Below are 18,809 nucleotides of genomic sequence, written 5' to 3'. Positions count from 1 at the left end.
ACAAAAGTACTAATTTTTTTTCAGTTTTCAATACAGGCTGGGATGTCTCCTATCACTGACAGAGAGCACGAGTTCGAGTTGATTTACCTGCCAGCATGAAGAAACATACAGTAGAAACTACTCTTTCAGCATGCACTGCACTGCATATATGGCCCACAACTAGCCCCTCTGTACCTATCTCGGCGGCTGGTCCCAGCGGAGGTCCGAGTCCTCCCTCGGGCATGGGTGTGTGTGTTTGTCCTTCGGATAATTTAGGTTAAGTAGTGTGTAAGCTTAGGGACTGATGACCTTAGCAGTTAAGTCCCATAAGATTTCACACACACACACACACACACACACACACACACACACACACACACACACACACCTATCTCGGCCAAGAGCTATTTGAATACGGCTGGAGCTGCGGATATTTACCTGTGATGTACTGTGCAACGTCGAAACCACAGCAGGTGGCCTCCTCGTAGTGTCTAGATGTGGATCAGTGTATTGTTGCAGCTTTAACTGCCCCATGTGATCCAATATGTGCAAAAGTAATGTCTGGGCCGCCGGACGCAACACAAAACTTCGCTATCACTTCATCACAAGGACCGGACCAAAAGCGACCGCTCCTTTCGAAGCCAAAACGCGAGTCCTTAATTTCTGTCGCTATCAGACGCTGCCCAATCAGCGTTGCTTTTGGGAGGCTTCACGGAAGCTCCCTCTGCCACTCGGTGACGGCGCCGCCATTGTCTGGGTTGCCGACATGGGTGTCCCTCTCTGGGCATTATACGAATGTCATTCAATAATTAAAGAGACAAACTGGTCTGGAGAAAAAAGCGTTTATTTTTATAAACCAATACTTTTTCTACTTTTCAACATAATCCCCTTGAACATTTATGTACTTGTTCCAAGAGGCTACGGCAATGGCCTTGCCGCAATGGCTACACCGGTTCGCGTCAGATCACCGAAGTTAAGCGCTATCGGGCGTGGCTGGCACTTAGATGGGCGACCATGCACTGTTGTCATTTTTCGAGGTGCACTCAGCCTCGTGATGCCAATTGAGGAGCTGCTCGACCGAATTGTAGCGGCTCCGGTCAAAGAAAACCATCATGACGACCGGGAGAGCGGTGTGCTGGCCACACGCCCCTCTATCCACATCCTCAACTGAGGATGACACGGCGGTCGGATGGGCCCGATGGGCCACTTGTGGCCTGAAGACGGAGTGCTTGCCAACAGGCTACAAGCATTCTTATTCCGGCTGCAAAGAACTCGTTATCTTGATGTTTGAACCAATTTCCCACAAACTTTTTCACATCCACGTTGTCCTGGAACCACATCCCACGTAATGCCTCCTTCACTGCACCAAACAAATGGAAATCACTGGGTGCTAAGTCAGGAATGTAAGGGGGATGAGGCAGTACTTCCCAGCCCATTTTGTCGATGGTTTCTCGGGTTAGTTGAGCAATATGAGGACGTGTGTTGTCTTTCTGGAGAATCACATCTCTCCTCTGAGACCCACGACGTCACTCTCTCGTGGCTGGCTTCACCTTGTTTAAAAGCAAATCCAAGTAGTATTGGGTGTTCATTGTGCGCTACTCTTCGAGATAATCACAAAAAACTGGACCTTCGGCGTCAACATGACTTTTCCTGGTGATGCTCGGGTTTTGAATTTTTTCTTGACATGTGAGTTGGTGTGCTTCCGCTCCGTGCTTTGTCTTTTTGATTATGTCTCATAATAGTAAACCCAAGTTTCATCACAAGTTAACATTTTGTTGAGGGAGTGCTCACCTTCTCTTTCATAACGTTCCTTTAGCTCTGTGCACGCTCTCAACCTTGTTTTCTTGTGTAGCCGCGTCAACTCCTTTGGGACCCATCTTGCGCATGTTTTGCAGTACTTCAGCTTGTTACAGATAATGTTACGAACTGTACCAGTACTAACTTGAACCCTGTCAACTATCATTTCCACAGTCACACGGCAGTCGGAACGAATAATGTCATCAATTCGACTTTCATGGGAGGGAGTTGTATTTTTGACGTTATAAACAAAACAAAGTTGATACACCGGCTGATCGGGGCTCATCCCAGTGATACCAAGCCTAAAAGTAGCAAACTTGCCCTACGAACAGTTTTTTCCCCAGACCAATTTGTCTCTAATTATTGAATGACCCTCGTACAATCTGCTCCCAACTGCTCAGCACCGAGCCCATTTGCAGTGGTTTCTTTATAAAACGTTATTTTTACTGCAATGCAGCTTGTGCTCATTGTGCATTTTAAAAGACCTGTGATAGTTGTAATTATGCGTGCGGAACCCTTAACGTGATCTCCGCACTTTGCTGCTTGCCATGTCAACCCTCAGTTCAGTTATAAAAATGCAAATTGACAGATAATGTCGGCCTTGCACTTTTCACAATATATATGAATGACATGGTTGATAAGTGTCGGAAGATCCATGCGGCTTTTTGCGGATGATCCTGTAGTATACAGAGAAGTTGCAGCATTAGAAAATTGCAGCGAAATGCAGGAAGATCTGCAGCGGATAGGCACTTGGTGCAGGGAGTGGCAACTGATCCTTAACAGAGACAAATGTAATGTATTGCGAATACATAGAATGAAGGATCCTTTATTGTATGATTATATGATAGCGGAACAAACACTGGTAGCAGTTACTTCTGTAAATATCTGGCAGTATGCGTACGGAACGATTTGAAGTGGAATGATCATATAAAATTAGTTGTTGGTAAGGTGGGTGCCAGGTTGAGATTCATTGGGAGAGTCCTTAGAAAATGTAGTCCATCAACAAAGAAGGTGGCTTACAAAACACTCGTACGACCTATACTTGAGTATTGCTCATCAGTGTTGGATCCGTACCAGGTCGGGTTGACAGAGGAGATAGAGAAGATCCAAAGAAGAGCGGCGCGTTTTGTCACAGTGTTATTTGATAAGCGTGGTAGCGTTACGGAGATGTTTAGCAAACTCAAGTGGCAGACTCTGCAAGACAGGCGCTCTGCATCGCGGTATAGCTTGGCTGGCTCTGAGCACTATGGGACTTAACTTCTGAGGTCATCAGTCCCCTACAACTTAGAACTACTTAAACCTAACTAACCTAAGGACATCGCACACATCCATGCCCGAGGCAGGATTCGAACCTGCGACCGTGTACCGCAAGTCTCTAGAGGAACGGAGGGTTCCAAATGATTGGAAAAGAGCACAGGTAGTCCCAGTCTTCAAGAAGGGTCGTCGAGCAGATGCGCAAAACTATAGACCTATATCTCTGACGTCGATCTGTTGTAGAATTTTAGAACATGTTTTTTTGCTCGAGTATCATGTCGTTTTTGGAAACCCAGAATCTACTATGTAGGAATCAACATGGATTCCGGAAACAGCGATCGTGTGAGACCCAACTCGCGTTATTTGTTCATGAGACCCAGAAAATATTAGATAAAGGCTCCCAGGTAGATGCTATTTTTCTTGACTTCCGGAAGGCGTTCGATACAGTTCCGCACTGTCGCCTGATAAACAAAGTAAGAGCCTACGGAATATCAGACCAGCTGTGTGGCTGGATTGAAGAGTTTTTAGCAAACAGAACACAGCATGTTGTTATCAATGGACAGACGTCTACAGACGTTAAGGTAACCTCTGGCGTGCCACAGGGGAGTGTTATGGGACCATTGCTTTTCACAATATATATAAATGACCTAGTAGATAGTGTCGGAAGTTCCATGCGGCTTTTCGTGGATGATGCTGTAGTATACAGAGAAGTTGCAGCATTAGAAAATTGTAGCGAAATGCAGGAAGATCTGCAGCGGATAGGCACTTGGTGCAGGGAGTGGCAACTGTCCCTTAACATAGACAAATGTAATGTATTGCGAATACATAGAAAGAAGGATCCTTTATTGTATGATTATATGATAGCGGAACAAACACTGGTAGCAGTTACTTCTGTAAAATATCTGGGAGTATGCGTGCGGAACGATTTGAAGTGGAATGATCATATAAAATTAATTGTTGGTAAGGCGGGTACCAGGTTGAGATTCATTGGGAGAGTGCTTAGAAAATGTAGTCCAGCAACAAAGGAGGTGGCTTACAAAACACTCGTTCGACCTATACTTGAGTATTGCTCATCAGTGTGGGATCCGTACCAGATCGGGTTGACGGAGGAGATAGAGAAGATCCAAAGAAGAGCGGCGCGTTTCGTCACAGGGTTATTTGGTAACCGTGATAGCGTTACGGAGATGTTTAATAAACTCAAGTGGCAGACTCTGCAAGAGAGGCGCTCTGCATCGCGGTGTAGCTTGCTCGCCAGGTTTCGAGAGGGTGCGTTTCTGGATGAGGTATCGAGTATATTGCTTCCCCCTACTTATACCTCCCGAGGTGATCACGAATGTAAAATTAGAGAGATTCGAGTGCGCACGGAGACTTTCCGGCTGTCGTTCTCACCCGCGAACCAAACGCGACTGGAACAGGAAAGGGAGGTAATGACAGTGGCACGTAAAGTGCCCTCTGTCACACACCGTTGGGTGGCTTGCGGAGTATAAATGTAGATGTAGATGTAGAGTGCACGGCCCAGTCAGGACGCCATCTTGCAAGCTCTTACAATTCCAGGCGGCGAAAATGAAACGTGTTTGCCCCAGTTCGCAGGCGCGTAAGTGCTGACAGGTTGCTGGTATAATAAATTGATTATCTATTCAGTATTTGACCGAGTAAGGTGTCGGCAATATTCCTCCTAGTAGGGTGTCTCCGATTTGTTGGATATTGGGAAAGTTGGGAGATATCAAAAGTGATTTTATGAGCAAATTCGTAGCATCGTCGACAGAGTAGACGAGCAACCTGGCACGTTCGAAGAATTACATGAGCAGGTGGGGGGAAGTGCTGGGAGTTCTAACGATTGTGAAATCTAAAATCTAAACAATGGAGGATACGTTAGAGACGATCCTAAGTTCCATAGAAGAAGAAATAAGTCTTACGAGTTTATTGAGAAGTTCTGCTCTATTTAGCAAGCTGTAGAAGGTGTCGGCCAGAAGATCTTATAACCTAGGCCAAGCGCTACGTCAAAAGCTACGGCAGTAAAATAAATACAGAGATACGAAGCCAAAATGCAGTGACGGAGACTAGCCTGTGCACATTCGCGGCACCACAGCAGGTAGTAAATCGGCCAACAAGGAAGCTGCTTCCATTGACAGCTGCTATTCCCACGGTTCACAGTGACGTAGACAGTGACAATTAAACTGCGGCCCCTGGTTCTCAGCCGTACTTTTTAACAATATGCTCCTAGCAACTAATAGCAGAATCGAAAGACGTCAACTAAAGTTAAGACTGTATTTTCCTTGTTCAGTAACAAAGAGCAGTGCCAGCCGGAGTGGCCGTGCGGTTCTGGGCGCTACAGTCTGGAGCTGAGCGACGCAACGGTCGCAGGTTCGAATCCTGCCTCGGGCATGGATGTGTGTGATGTCCTTAGGTTAGTTAGGTTTAATTAGTTCTAAGTTCTAGGCGGCTGATGACCGCAGAAGTTAAGTCGCATAGTGCTCAGAGCCATTTGAACCATTTTGAACAAAGAGCAGTACTTACAGACCCAGTAATATATTAAGATGTACTAAATTTTAATCGACGATGGTGAATTCGACCCTGAGCGTACGTCAGGGGCAGAGTCGTATGAGAGCAGTCACTGCAGGGTTAATAGAAATGACAAGGATATATTTTATTGTTTGACTTCCAGTGCTGACAACTCGGTATAAATGTCACACAAAAGTAACGTGGACTCGTGTACGCACGTTATACAGGCGGTCATTTTCAAATGTGGTACATGTTTGTAGCAAGTAATATGAAATCAAATTATGGCTGTTCTAATACAACGCAATGAGTAAAAGAAAAGTGACATTCAACAGGTTTATGATTGTGTCTCATATTTCAATTACTATTATTAAGCAACACAAGATGCTAATTTACACTACTGGCCATCAAAATTGCTATGCCACGAAGATGACGTGCTACAGACGCGAAACTTAACCGACAGGGAGAAGATGCTGTGATATGCAAATGATTAGCTTTTCAGAGCATTCACACAAGGTTGGCGCCGGTGGTGACACCTACAACGTGCTGGCATGAGGAAAGTTTCCAACCGATTTCTCATACGCAAACAGCAGTTGACCGACGTTGCCTGGTGAAACGTTGTTGTGATGCCTCGTGTAAGGAGGAGAAATGCGTGCCATCACTTTTCCTACTTTGATAAAGGTCGGATTGTAGTCTATCGCGATTGCGGTTTATTGTATCGCGACATTACTGCTCGCGTTGGTCGAGATACAATGACTGTTAGCGGAATATGGAATCGGTGGGTTCAGAAGGGTAAAACGGAGCGCCGTGCTGGATCCCAACGGCCTCGTATCACTAGCAGTCGAGATGACAGGCATCTTATCCGCATGGCTGTAACGGATCGTGCAGCCACGTCTCGATCCCTGAGTCAACAGATGGGGACGTTTGCAAGACAACCCACTGCACGAACAATTCGACGACATTTGCAGCAAATGGACTATCAGCTCGGAGACCATGGCTGCGGTTACCCTTGACGCTGCATCACAGACAGGAACGCCTGCGATGGTGTACTCAACGACGAAAGTGGGTGCACGAATGGCAAAACGTCATTTTTTGGGATGAATCCAGGTTTTGTTTACAGTATCATGATGGTCGCATCCGTGTTTGGCGACATCGCGGTGAACGCACATTGGAAGCGTTTATCCGTCATCGCCATACTGGCGTATCACCCGGCGTGATGGTATGGAGTGCCATTGGTTACACGTCCCGGTCACCTCTTGTTCGCATTGACGGCGCTTTGAACAGTGGACGTTACATTTCAGATGTGTTACGACCCGTGGCTCTACCCTTAATTCGATCCCTGCAAAACCCGACATTTCAGCAGGATAATGCACGACCGCATGTTGCAGGTCCTGTACGTGCCTTTCTTGATACAGAAAATGTGTGACTGCTGCCCTGGCCAGCACATTCTCCAGATGTCTCACCAATTGAAAACGTCTGGTCAATGGTGGCCGAGCAAATGGCTCGTCACAATACGCCAGTCACTACTCCTGATGAACTGTGGTATCGTGTTGAAGCTGTATGGGCAGCTGTACCTGTACACACCATCCAAGCTCTGTTTGACTCAATGCCCAGGCGTATCAAGGCCGTTGGCTCGTCACAATACGCCAGTCACTACTCCTGATGAACTGTGGTATCGTGTTGAAGCTGCATGGGCAGCTGTACTTGTACACACCATCCAACCTCTGTTTGACTCAATGCCCAGGCGTATCAAGGCCGTTATTACGGCCACAGATGGTTGTTCTGGGTACTGATTTCTCAGGATGTATTCACCCAAATTGCGTGAAAATGTAATCACGTGTCAGTTCTAGTATAATATATTTGTTCAGTGAATACCCGTTTATCATCTGCATTTCATCTTGGTGTAGCAATTTTAATGTCCAGTAGTGTAAATACAGAGATACGAAGCCTAAATGTAGTGACGGACACTAGCATCCCTGTAGTTGATACTATCCAATTGGTGGGTGACTTGGGAGCATTGGATTGTATTCCCAAGGGAGTAGCGACCTTTATCGATGGATGTGATACCTCAACTGAGAGTGTCCATGAACCACTTCCTCTCGTACGTGCTTGGGCACAGGACGAGAGATAAACCAAGCCTGTGCACATTCGCGACACCACAGCAGGTAGTAAAACGGCCAACAAAGAAGCTGCTTCCATTGGCAGCTGCTATTCCCACGGTTCACAGTGACGTAGACAGTGACAATTAAACTGCGGCCCCTGGTTCTCAGCCGTACTTTTTAACAATATGCTCCTAGCAACTAATAGCAGAATCGAAAGACGTCAACTAAAGTTAAGAGTGTATTTTCCTTGTTCAGTAACAAACAACAGTACTTACAGAGACAGTAATTTTTTAGGATGTACTAAATTTTATTCGACGATGATGAATTCGGCTCTGAGCTTACGTCAGGGGCAGAGTCGTACGTGCGCAGTCACTGCAGGGTTAATAGAAATTACAAGGGTACCTTTTATTGTTCGTGTCCGCCCCCGGTAGCTGAGTGGTCAGCACGACAGTGTGTCAGTCCTAAGGGCCCGGGTTCGATTCCCGGCTGGGTCGGAGACTTTCTCCGCTCAGGGACTGGGGTTGTGTTGTCCTAATCATCATCATTTCATCCCCATCGACGCGCAAGTCGCCGAAGTGGCGTCAAATAGAAAGACTTGCAACAGGCGAGCGGTCTACCCGACGGGAGGGCTTCATCGCACGACATTATTATTATTATTATTATTATTTATTGTTCGTCTTCCAATGCTGACACCTCGGTATAAATGTCACACAGAAGTAACGTGGACTCGTGAACGCGTGTTAAGGTGTTCATTTTCAAATGTGGTATATGTTTGTAGCAAATAATATGAAATCAAATTATGGCTGTTGTAATACAGCGAAATGAGTAAAAGAAAAGTGACATTCAACAGATTTATGATTGTATCTCATATTTCAATTACTATTATTAATCAACACAACGTACTAATTTATGTATGCAATCAGTCAATGGCCGACCGGTGGGACCGAGCGGTTCTATTCGCTTCAGTCTGGAACTGCGCGACCGCTACGGTCGCAGGTTCGAATCCTGCCTAGAGCATGGATGTGTGTGATGTCCTTAGGTTAGTTAGGTTTAAGTAGTTCTAAGTTCTAGGGGACTGATGACCTCAGATGTCAAGTCCCATAGTGCTCAGCGCCATTTGAACCATTTTTCTATCAGTCAATAGTAGGAGCGATGGGGGAAGGTGTGTTAAAGTGGCCAGAACGGGAAAAGTGGTCGTTGGATATCTTTTGAACCGAACAGCGCTGCTCGTACCGAGAAGTGGTTAGACAAGTTGTAATATACACCGCCATTGCTGTCGGTAAGACTGACAGCGGAAGCTTGTTCCGTTGTTTTATAGTAAATTTGTTTTGAGTCGTCTGACGTAAAATAACCCATTCACATTATTCTTGTAACTTCACTAGAACGTCGTCTTTTTGCCTACAAATGTAGCTTCTTGTTTTCATTTCAGTTTCATAGTTTCTTCTGCGGGTAAATGCCTACATGGCGTCCGATCTGCTAAAGCGGCCACACTACTCGTCGGGAAAAGTGGCCAAAGTGTTAAACCCAATTAGTTACTTCCATATACCTACAGCTACATCTACGTGATTACTCTGCTATTTACAATAAAGTGCCTGGCAGATGGTTCAATGAACCACCTTCGAGGTGTCTCTCTACCGTTCCACTCTCGAACGGCACGCGGGAAAAACGAGCACTTAAATTTTTCTGTGCGAGCCCTGATTTCTCTTATTTCATTGTGATGATAATTTCTCCCTATGTAGGTGGGTGCCAGCAGAATGTTTTCACAATCGGAGGGGCAAACTGCTGGTTGAAATTTCATGAGAAGATCCCGTCGCGACGAAAAACGCGTTTGTTTTAATGATTGCCACTCCAATTCGCGTATCATGTCTGTGACACTATCTCCCCTATTTCGCGATAATACAAAACGAGCTGCCCTTCTTTGTACTTTTTCGATGTCATCCGTAAGTCCCACCTGATGCGGATCCCACACCGCACAGCAATACTCCAGAATAGGGCCGACAAGCGTGGTTTAAGCAGTCCCTTTAGTAGACCTGTTGCACCTTCTAAGTGTTCTGCCAATGAATCACAGTCTTTGGTTTGCTCTACCCACAATATTATCCATGTGATCGTTCCAGTTTAGGTTACTTGTAATTGTAATCCCTAAGTATTTAGTTGAATTTACAGCCTTCAGATTTGTGTGACTTATCGCGTAATCGAAATGTAGCTGATTTCTTTTAGTATTCATGTGAGTAACTTCAGACTTTTCCTCATTCAGGGTCAATTGCCACTTTTCGCACCATACAGATATCTTATATAAATCATTTTGCAAGTCGTTTTGATCATCTGATGACTTTACAAGACGGTAAATGACAGCATCATCTGCAAACAATCTAAGACGGCTACTCAGATTGTCTTCTATGCCGTTAATATAGATCAGGAACAATAGAGGGCCTATAACACTTCCTCGGGGAACGCCGGATATTACTTTTGTTTTACTCGATGACTTTCCGTCTATTACTACGAACTGTGACCGTTGTGACAGGAAATCACCCTTTCCACATCCGGAATGACTCCCCCCGGAATGCCCACGGAGTGCACACTGGCTTCCTTCGCCAAGCAAAATATTACAGGCCATACTGAATTTTACATCATTTTATGCATCAAAGCTATTATCCGCCATTGTATACCGTTATGAAAACTTTGAATTAAAATTTACATTATTTATAACCGCCTCTGTTCTGTTATATCAGGCCTAATAAAGAAGTCAGATTGAAAACGGCGTGCTGCAGCCGTACCGTTTTGTTACAGGTAGTAGTTCGCGAAGAAGGTGCCTAAAAAATGTACCTAGAAATCAGAACAACAAATATGATAGCCCTTTGAGATGGCACTGGCCATAGACACGGAAAACACGTCAGTGACGACCAATGACCCCGGCCCTTCAAGCCTGCGTCGAACATCGCAGTTTTCTGAGGTAGAAGCGAAACCTCCCAGTCAAGTTCCTACCGGTCTTCTCGCATTCTGGAGGACGACGGTTCAAACCCACGTCCGGCCATCTAGATTTAGTTTTACCGTGATTTCCGTAAATCACTTCAGGCAAATGCCGGGATTATTCCTTTGAAAGAGAGCTGCCGATTTCCTTCTCCATCCTTGACACACTCCGAGCTTGTGCTTCGTCTCTAATGACATCCAGCATCTCTACGATCGTCTCCATGGGAGAATAGCAGCCTGCATTGCTGCGAAAGGTGGATATACACTGTACTAGTGCCGACATTGTGCATGCTCTGTTGCCTGTGTCTATGTGCCTGTGGTTCTGTCAGTGTGATCATGTGATGTATCTGACCCCAGGAATGTGTCAAAGTTTCCCCTTCCTGGGACAATGAATTCACGGTGTTCTTATTTCAATTTCCAGGAGTGTAAATTGTTAAGTTTTACTAATCTCACCGTTAGTTCTCATAAGTTCACAACCCTGTTCCCCTACTTACTTAAAATTCGAAGATAAGTGTAAATTTGTTTGTTTCATATATTTGTTTATTTGCATTGTCTTTGGTACTTAGTATTTATCTTTCGTGTGATATGCAGCAAAACAGTCTCCAGGATGTAACGCAACTCCGCAAGACTGACACATTAAGTTTGTTGTTCTCCTTTTTTTGTGTTTGGAACATACTTGGCAGTTCCTTCGTTTTCGTTTATTCGTTTCGGAAATAAGTATTACCTGGTGTTACTTTATGTGACCGGAAAGTCTGTCAGCCCGATCATGATGAGACGTGCGCGACGTAGTGGCAACCCCCAAGTTTTGCTCAGAAGCAGGTACATGGTTTTTATCCACGAATCAGACACTTTCAATAAAAAATCGTGAAATCGTAGACTTGTGGTCTGTACTGAAATATTGTCATGTACCGAACGCATTAAATAATGTGCAATTAAAGAGGTACATGCAAACCTTTCTTGACTATTTTATAGTTTTCTGTATATAGGGTAATAACTCAAATGTTGGCCTGCCCGATCCACTCTTCATGGATTTGTTGTAGTCTAATACACTTTCAGTTTTTTTATTGTGTAATTGGTTTTTCTACATTTTCTTTGAGTGATAGTCAAAGTGAAATTATGTATTGTAGATATCATTCGCATAGTTTTTGTGGTGTCACCGCCAGACACCACACTTGCTAGGTGGTAGCCTTTAAATCGGCCGCGGTCCGTTAGTATACGTCGGACCCGCGTGTCGCCACTATCAGGGATTGCAGACCGAGCGCCGCCACACGGCAGGTCTAGAGAGACTTCCTAGCACTCGCCCCAGTTGTACAACCGACTTTGCTAGCGATGGTTCACTGACAAAGTACGCTCTCATTTGCCTAGACGATAGTTTAGCATAGCCTTCAGCTACGTCATTTGCTACGACCTAGCAAGGCGCCATTATCAGTTACTATTGATATTGATTCATGTACCGTCAAGACCGACGTTCTTCATTAACGGATTAAAGTTAAGTATTCCACCAGCTACGTCCGTTTTTCTAAATTCTAATTTCCTTGTCCTGTTCCAGACCCCACGCCAGCCTGCGTGAGCTAAAACGCGTGCCTTTCGGCCTCCTCTAGTAACACGGTGTTGGCTCTCCTGCCAACCAAAACAGTTTTAGTTTCCGAAGCTCTCTATACCTGTGCGAGTACTTCACCTTTCCATTGATGACAAGCTTCAAACACATTGACTTTTGCGCTCTTTAATTTTTCCGGAAATCCTATATTTTGCCGTATCGTTCCACAAATTCGAATTTTCTTTTCAAGTAACTTCTCTGCAAGTTCTACAGTGTTATAATAATAATCCACGTAGAGGTGATTCCACTTTCCATAAGAAGGTGTCAGTAGTTCCATCACTGTATTTGCTAAATTCTTTCCAGCGCCGGAATATATCTTGAATGAGGTAATGTATCCCGTACTTGAATCACACAGCATCCGAATGAGTATGCCATATTTTGTAATTTCCGACGGATTGTAAACTTTAAAATTTAACCGTCCTCGCCACAGTATCATTCCTTCATCAGCTGAGATGTTTTCACTTGGATTAAAGGTTTCTTTAAACTTTTTGGAAAAATAATCAATTACAAATTGAACTTTGAAAAGCCAGTCGGCATTATCTGGTTTACTGTTGTCGGAAAAATGTAAAAATGATAATATTTGTCTGAATCGGTTGCGGGACATTGTTGTGCGAAATATCGGTGTGTCTATCAACGGATTCGTTGACCAATAATCATAGATCCTTGCTTTTTTTTACGATTCCCATAAGGATAGCAAGCTCAAACCATTTTCTAAGTTCGGGTCCCGCAACGTCGACAAATTTGGCATTTTTTTCATCCAGTTTCCTTACTTTGCAATTTTAACTGTAGTACTTGTTGGTATCGTTGATAACATATTCAAATAGATCATTCCCAATATATAATTCTACGATATCCTTGACGGTCTGTGTACCTTTGGGAAATAAGTTTGTACCCAGAGATCCTTCAAATTTATTATTGGTCCTCGGTAAATCAAAATCTGACCACTGCTCACTGGCTTCATCTTCTGATTCACCAGAATCAGCTGGCAACTGTAGCGTTCGCCGAGTTCTTCTTGCACGTATTTCCCTATCTTCTGCTTCACTTTCATTTGTTTTATATTCAATGTCGTCTTCCCAATCGGCCAAGTCGTCCGCAACGTCAGACAAGATGACCGTACATTTATCGTAAATAATCATATCGTCTCTTTCATATGCCATGATGAAAGGGCACAAGTACTTATGAAAACAAAACACTTGTTGACATGTGTAACTTATTGTTACCTAAACAAAACACCAACAGAAAGCAAAAGATACTAAGTGCTGTCGCCGGCCACTGCGCGATACTATGCTCACGACACCACTGTGTTTTCACCGACCACTGAGCGATACTATGCACACGACACCACTGTGGTGTCGCCGGACGGCATAGTGTTAATATTTACAAAAAATGTGAGAGTAGGCTTCAGTTCGGGAAGGTACTGCCCCTCCAGCGCTCGGCATTTCCCCTTCAGTGCCTGCCCGTAGCCCTCACCACTATCTCTCTTCCCACGCGTGTCCTACCGTTTCCACTTCTACGGGCCACAGTATGAGGTTCTTTAGGTATTTCGCTTTCGTCCAAAGGTAGACGAAGGAGCCGGTGAGTCACGGAGGTGAAGAAAGCCTCTTTGTTTCAGGGAAGTTGGCATGGACTGGCATTGATGACACTATCGGTATAAGTAGGTTACCTAAAAATCGAAAACATGTGTTTGTTGTTAACTTTCTTAATAGTAAGGTCAAGGTAGTTCATGGAGCTCTCTTCTTCAACTTCAGTGCTAAAAGTTATTTTTGGGTGCATGCTACCTACTGCTTGGGCAAATGTGTTGACCTCACTGGTGTCATCTTCTATCAGTCATAAAATGTCATCAACATACCATTTACAATAAATCGTTTTATCTTTTAGCTGTGGAAGCTTGGCAAAAAATTTACATTCTAAACCATTGACAAAAATATCTGCTAAAGTACCAAGTAGGCTATTACCCATCCCAAGCCCATCTTCTTGATAATAAATTTTGTCATTGACAGTAATAAAATTGTAAGCTAAGACAAATTCTAGAAATTCACTTAGTTCTGTACACTCCACAGTACTAATCTTGTTATGGGATAGGAGATTATATCTAATAATGCTAATAGTCTCTTTTACTGGGACATTACTTTAGAGGTTTTTTACATCTAAGGATGCTAATTTCGCATTATTTGGTATATGTATATCCTTGATTGTATTTGCTAGCTCAGAACAGTTTTTGACCCCAAAATAATTATTAAACGTGTGAACTGATTTAAGTTTATTGTTAAGAAACTTATTTAATCTATAGCGTGGTGATGACACATTGTTCGCAATCGGACGAACCGGATTTCCATCTGTGTGAATCTTGAGATCTAAGGTGGGGAAGTTTGAGAGTCATCATGTTAAGCAATTTCTTTTTATATTCGTTAAGAAGAAACTGGGAGCAGTCCGCAAACTAGTCGAAACTTCTCAGTTGGGTCTTTGTGAATTTCTACAATATCGCTTGCTATAAAAAAAAAAAGTCCGTTTTCCTAATGTTGTCATCTTCATATATAAGAACTGCTGTGTTCCCCTTGTCAGCACGCATGACCATTGCTTTCTCCTTCTCTAACTTGGTATTGAGACCCTTTAATATACAGATCTCGCGGTTCATCACTTCACTAGACCCATTTTGAACAGACAAAGCCTTATTGACCTTAACAGCCGTTTCCACAGTTTCTAATTTCGTCATCTCAGCCGCTTCGCAAGCCATTTCAGTTTCAACTATTACTCGCTTAATATTTGCCTGACTAACATGTGGAGTGATGTTATGTTGCAAACCTTTATTCAGCAACATATTTTCATCGCTACTAAGTACAATACTTGTTAAGTTAGGTACCCTGTGACTGAACCGATGTTGCCCAATGCCATCCTTACTTTTAAAATTCTGCGTTTTAATCATTTTAGCGAATTTTTTGTTATGCCTCTTTTCAATTTTCTCGACATTATTCCTAACTCTGCTAGTAATCTCTTGCCACACAAATTGAAACTGGCTACAAGAAAGTTCGTTACTTAGTTGTAAATGAAGTTCGAAAGCTTTTCTACTTAGCAAGTCTTTATGTTTATATGATTCACATATCTGGGCCCTAATCCAGTTGATCTCACTTTTGGATTTAATTGATAAGGCGAGGGCTGACCGCTGTTGACAAAAAAAAATTGTGACCATAGACGTAAAGTAAAGGAAATTTATTTTATATACGGGTCACTGTTTTATTCGCGACAGTGTCACCGCTTGTGATACTGGTAGAGATTTTAATCGGTCAGTTTTCCGTATCCCTAATCGGACTTCAAATGCATCTTCAGAATTTGCTGAAGATATTAATAAAACTTGCTGTGTTTCACACAGTTTTGTTCGTGATCGGGACAGATACAGTTGGAAGACACTTTGAGTACTTGTGTGTTCGTTGACATGTCAACAGACACAACACGCATGGGAAGAAATGTGACTGACGCTTGTCTTCTCTGATGAACGTTTGCCTCCAATGTCCGATACAATTTTAATTTTCTGCCGTTTTCATGAATATTCCTCGCACTCTATGTTGGACATTTTTCAGTTTAACAGATGACATATCGATGGATATTTTTCAGTTTCACGTATGACATCTTCTGTATTAACTTCTGTTTCTAACCAACAGTATGACTGACCTACATGGATGTACTGCCAAATAAGTGATCAGCAATCGCAATGTCAACCGCCGACTGCTAGCATGCGGCGTTACCCGTTGCTTGGCCAATCATTTCGTCATGTGAAGGCAGTTTTTGGAGGCAATGTTCCACCAGAGGTGGCCCAGTGCGCCGTCGATGGCGGTAGTCCGCCAGTGAGAGCCAAAGAAGCGCAGTGACGCTCCACATCTGAAGGTACCCATATAAACCGATGCTTTACCAACGGAAGCACCACTGAGAAGCGCTTCTCAGTGGCTCCACAATCTAACATAACAGTCGTGACAGTCCGTCTCGCTTTTGTTGCCCACAGCGATAGCAGCGTCCCAAGCGGCCAGCAAACGACATTTCTGAAAACGATGGCGGATGAGTACGAATAGTAAAGTCTGAATTGATTTGTAATATAGTTTTTACAGTAGGGAGTGTATGTAATGCCATAAAAATTGATAATAACTACAAAACTACGAAACGGTGCGTTACATGACAGTTTGTTTACGATTCTCTTGTAATGTAGAAACATACATGGAATAATGTCATTTTCGTTTAATAACAAAAAATTGCTAGTGAACATCATAACACCTGACCGTTTGCATAATGACGTCGTATATCTGCCCAACAAAGCAGAGTTTTGTTTGCCACACTGTCAGCCAAATCAGTGAATGTGGAACATAGAAAACCTATATGGAACGTAATACCTGTATTACTTAACGTATCAAAAAAATCACCACAACTGTAGCTAAAGGGGAAACCACACAAACGTGATAATTAAATATCAAAAACAATAAAACTGTTTCCCAACACGAAGAAACCAATTCCACAGCTGTTCCTAAATCTGAGTCACAAACAGTAAGAATTTTCAACGCATTCGCTTTGGGAGCAAAAGTAATTACATTTACAATAATCCTCGTGTATTAGAAAGTCGACTGAGCTGTAAGAAAGGACGAATCTTTGTACTCCATAAAAATTTTTGAAGTAACTAAGAAAGTACCAGTGATAATAGCAACAGACAAGAGAAGGAAGTTGCTTGTCTCCTGCTGAGTGCCTCCCCAGGTGGCAGATAGGGGGGTGCTCAGCAGATATGGTGGATACCGGGGAAATACAATACCCGGGGTGGACCAAAACTAGTACCAAGGGCACGGCGGTTCCACATGTCAGTGGCGGTACCCCAACAGCGTCTGTTCCACATGTTAGTGGCGGCTGGTAAAATACACCTCAGGGCTAACAACCCTGAGAGTTAACTTCGTCACCCACTAGGGTGACCCCACACTCGTTGGACTCGACATGAAGAGAAATATCAACAGAAATAATACCCCAGATGGAAACCAATCCACCCCCAGTCATGATGGGGCAAGCAGGTCGTCGGATTGGGGGGAGCCTCCACCTTCATGTACTCCACCACTACTGACCTCACATAAACAAGATCAGAAAAAGAAAAGAAACATCACTTACCTAGCTACAGTGAACATGAACTCCCTGTTAAAGGTTGGTAAACTCAAACACACTCTTGATATGTTGGAGGAGTATAACATAAAGATAGCGGCATTAAAAGAGATTCAGTTCCCAGATGAGGATGCAATGGAATCCCAAGCATACCGGATCTATAAAGGAAAACCAGGTGAAAGAGTGATGAAGTCACTTCCACACCTGGGTACTGACTTTGCTGTACATCATAGAATGGTCGAACATGTTTTGGAATTCACATCCCTCAATGACACACCCTCCTCATTATCCTTTAGGTCCCGCAATAGAGCACACACACTAGTTAACTTCCATGCGCCTACAAATAACACCACGGGTGATCCCGGCGGAGGTTCGACTCCTCCCACGGGCATGGGTGTGTGTATTTGTCCTTAGGATAATTTAGGTTAAGTAGTGTGTAAGCTCAGGGACTGATGACCTCAGCAGTTAAGTCCCATTAGATTTCACACACATCTGAACATTTTTTGAACGAATGACACCAACAGGAAAAATTTGGAAGCAGTAGAATACCCTTGAAGAGACCCTAGGCAAGATCCATAACCACCACACCATCATACTCATGGGTGACTTCAATGTACGAGCTGGCACGGAAAAGAAGTATCACAGGATAGTAGGCGGTTACCCAGCCCTCAAGAAGACCAAAAATGGTTCAAATGGCTCTGAGCACTATGGGACTCAACATCTTAGGTCATAAGTCCCCTAGAACTTAGAACTACTTAAACCTAACCAACCTAAGGACATCACACACACCCATGCCCGAGGCAGGATTCGAACCTGCGACCGTAGCAGCCCCGCGGTTCCGGACTGCAGCGCCAGAACCGCACGGCCACCGCGGCCGGCAAGAAGACCAACAGAAATGGCGAGCGCCCCATAGACCTTTGTGACAACTACAGTCTGGTCCTCATATCGACTGCGTTCAAGCGACTACTAAGGGAGGCGATGACCTGGAGGAATCCAAATCACATGCTGGGCGAATTTCAGGACAGGAGATGTGGCTATTGACAGGAGATGTCACAAGAAAATACAAAACGTCAATGTACTGAGGGGAGCAAACCTCGATGCTGACCACTATCCCTCCCTAGTTAAGACCAACCTACAAACTTTGAGAAGAGCTCACAATGCCCCAAACGTTTCTAGAATACCAAGGTTCAACACCCACCAGCTGAGCAATAAGGATTTCGACTTCCAGACCACCCTTCAGAAGAATACACAGAAACAAAGGTGGCCTACTCTTCAAGGGGCTCTACTGGATGCTGCTCATGGAACTACACCTGCTTCACAAAACAAAGGTAAGCACCCCTGGTGAACCACAGCTTGTGATCAAGCTATAGAGGAAAGGCATAGAGCCTGGATCAAGCGAAATCAGCGTAAAGATGATCCCTTTCATGGTGCAAAGGAAAACAACAGCGAGCATATTCCTTATAACCAAGATGTACTACAACAGGTCTCAAATA

The 18,809-nt window shown here is 43.9% G+C and overlaps 1 protein-coding gene across 1 annotated transcript in view; it reads right to left on the bottom strand.

Moving 5' to 3' along the window:
* LOC126204179 (venom carboxylesterase-6-like) overlaps positions 1–18,809 on the bottom strand; it is a 145,149-nt gene that overhangs the window by 9,471 nt on the left and 116,869 nt on the right. The gene's annotated exons all lie outside the window — the stretch shown is intronic.

Source organism: Schistocerca nitens, chromosome 9 (assembly GCF_023898315.1).
Source record: "Schistocerca nitens isolate TAMUIC-IGC-003100 chromosome 9, iqSchNite1.1, whole genome shotgun sequence".
Classification (NCBI taxonomy): domain Eukaryota; kingdom Metazoa; phylum Arthropoda; class Insecta; order Orthoptera; family Acrididae; genus Schistocerca; species Schistocerca nitens.
This window is presented reverse-complemented; position numbering and strand designations above follow the sequence as displayed.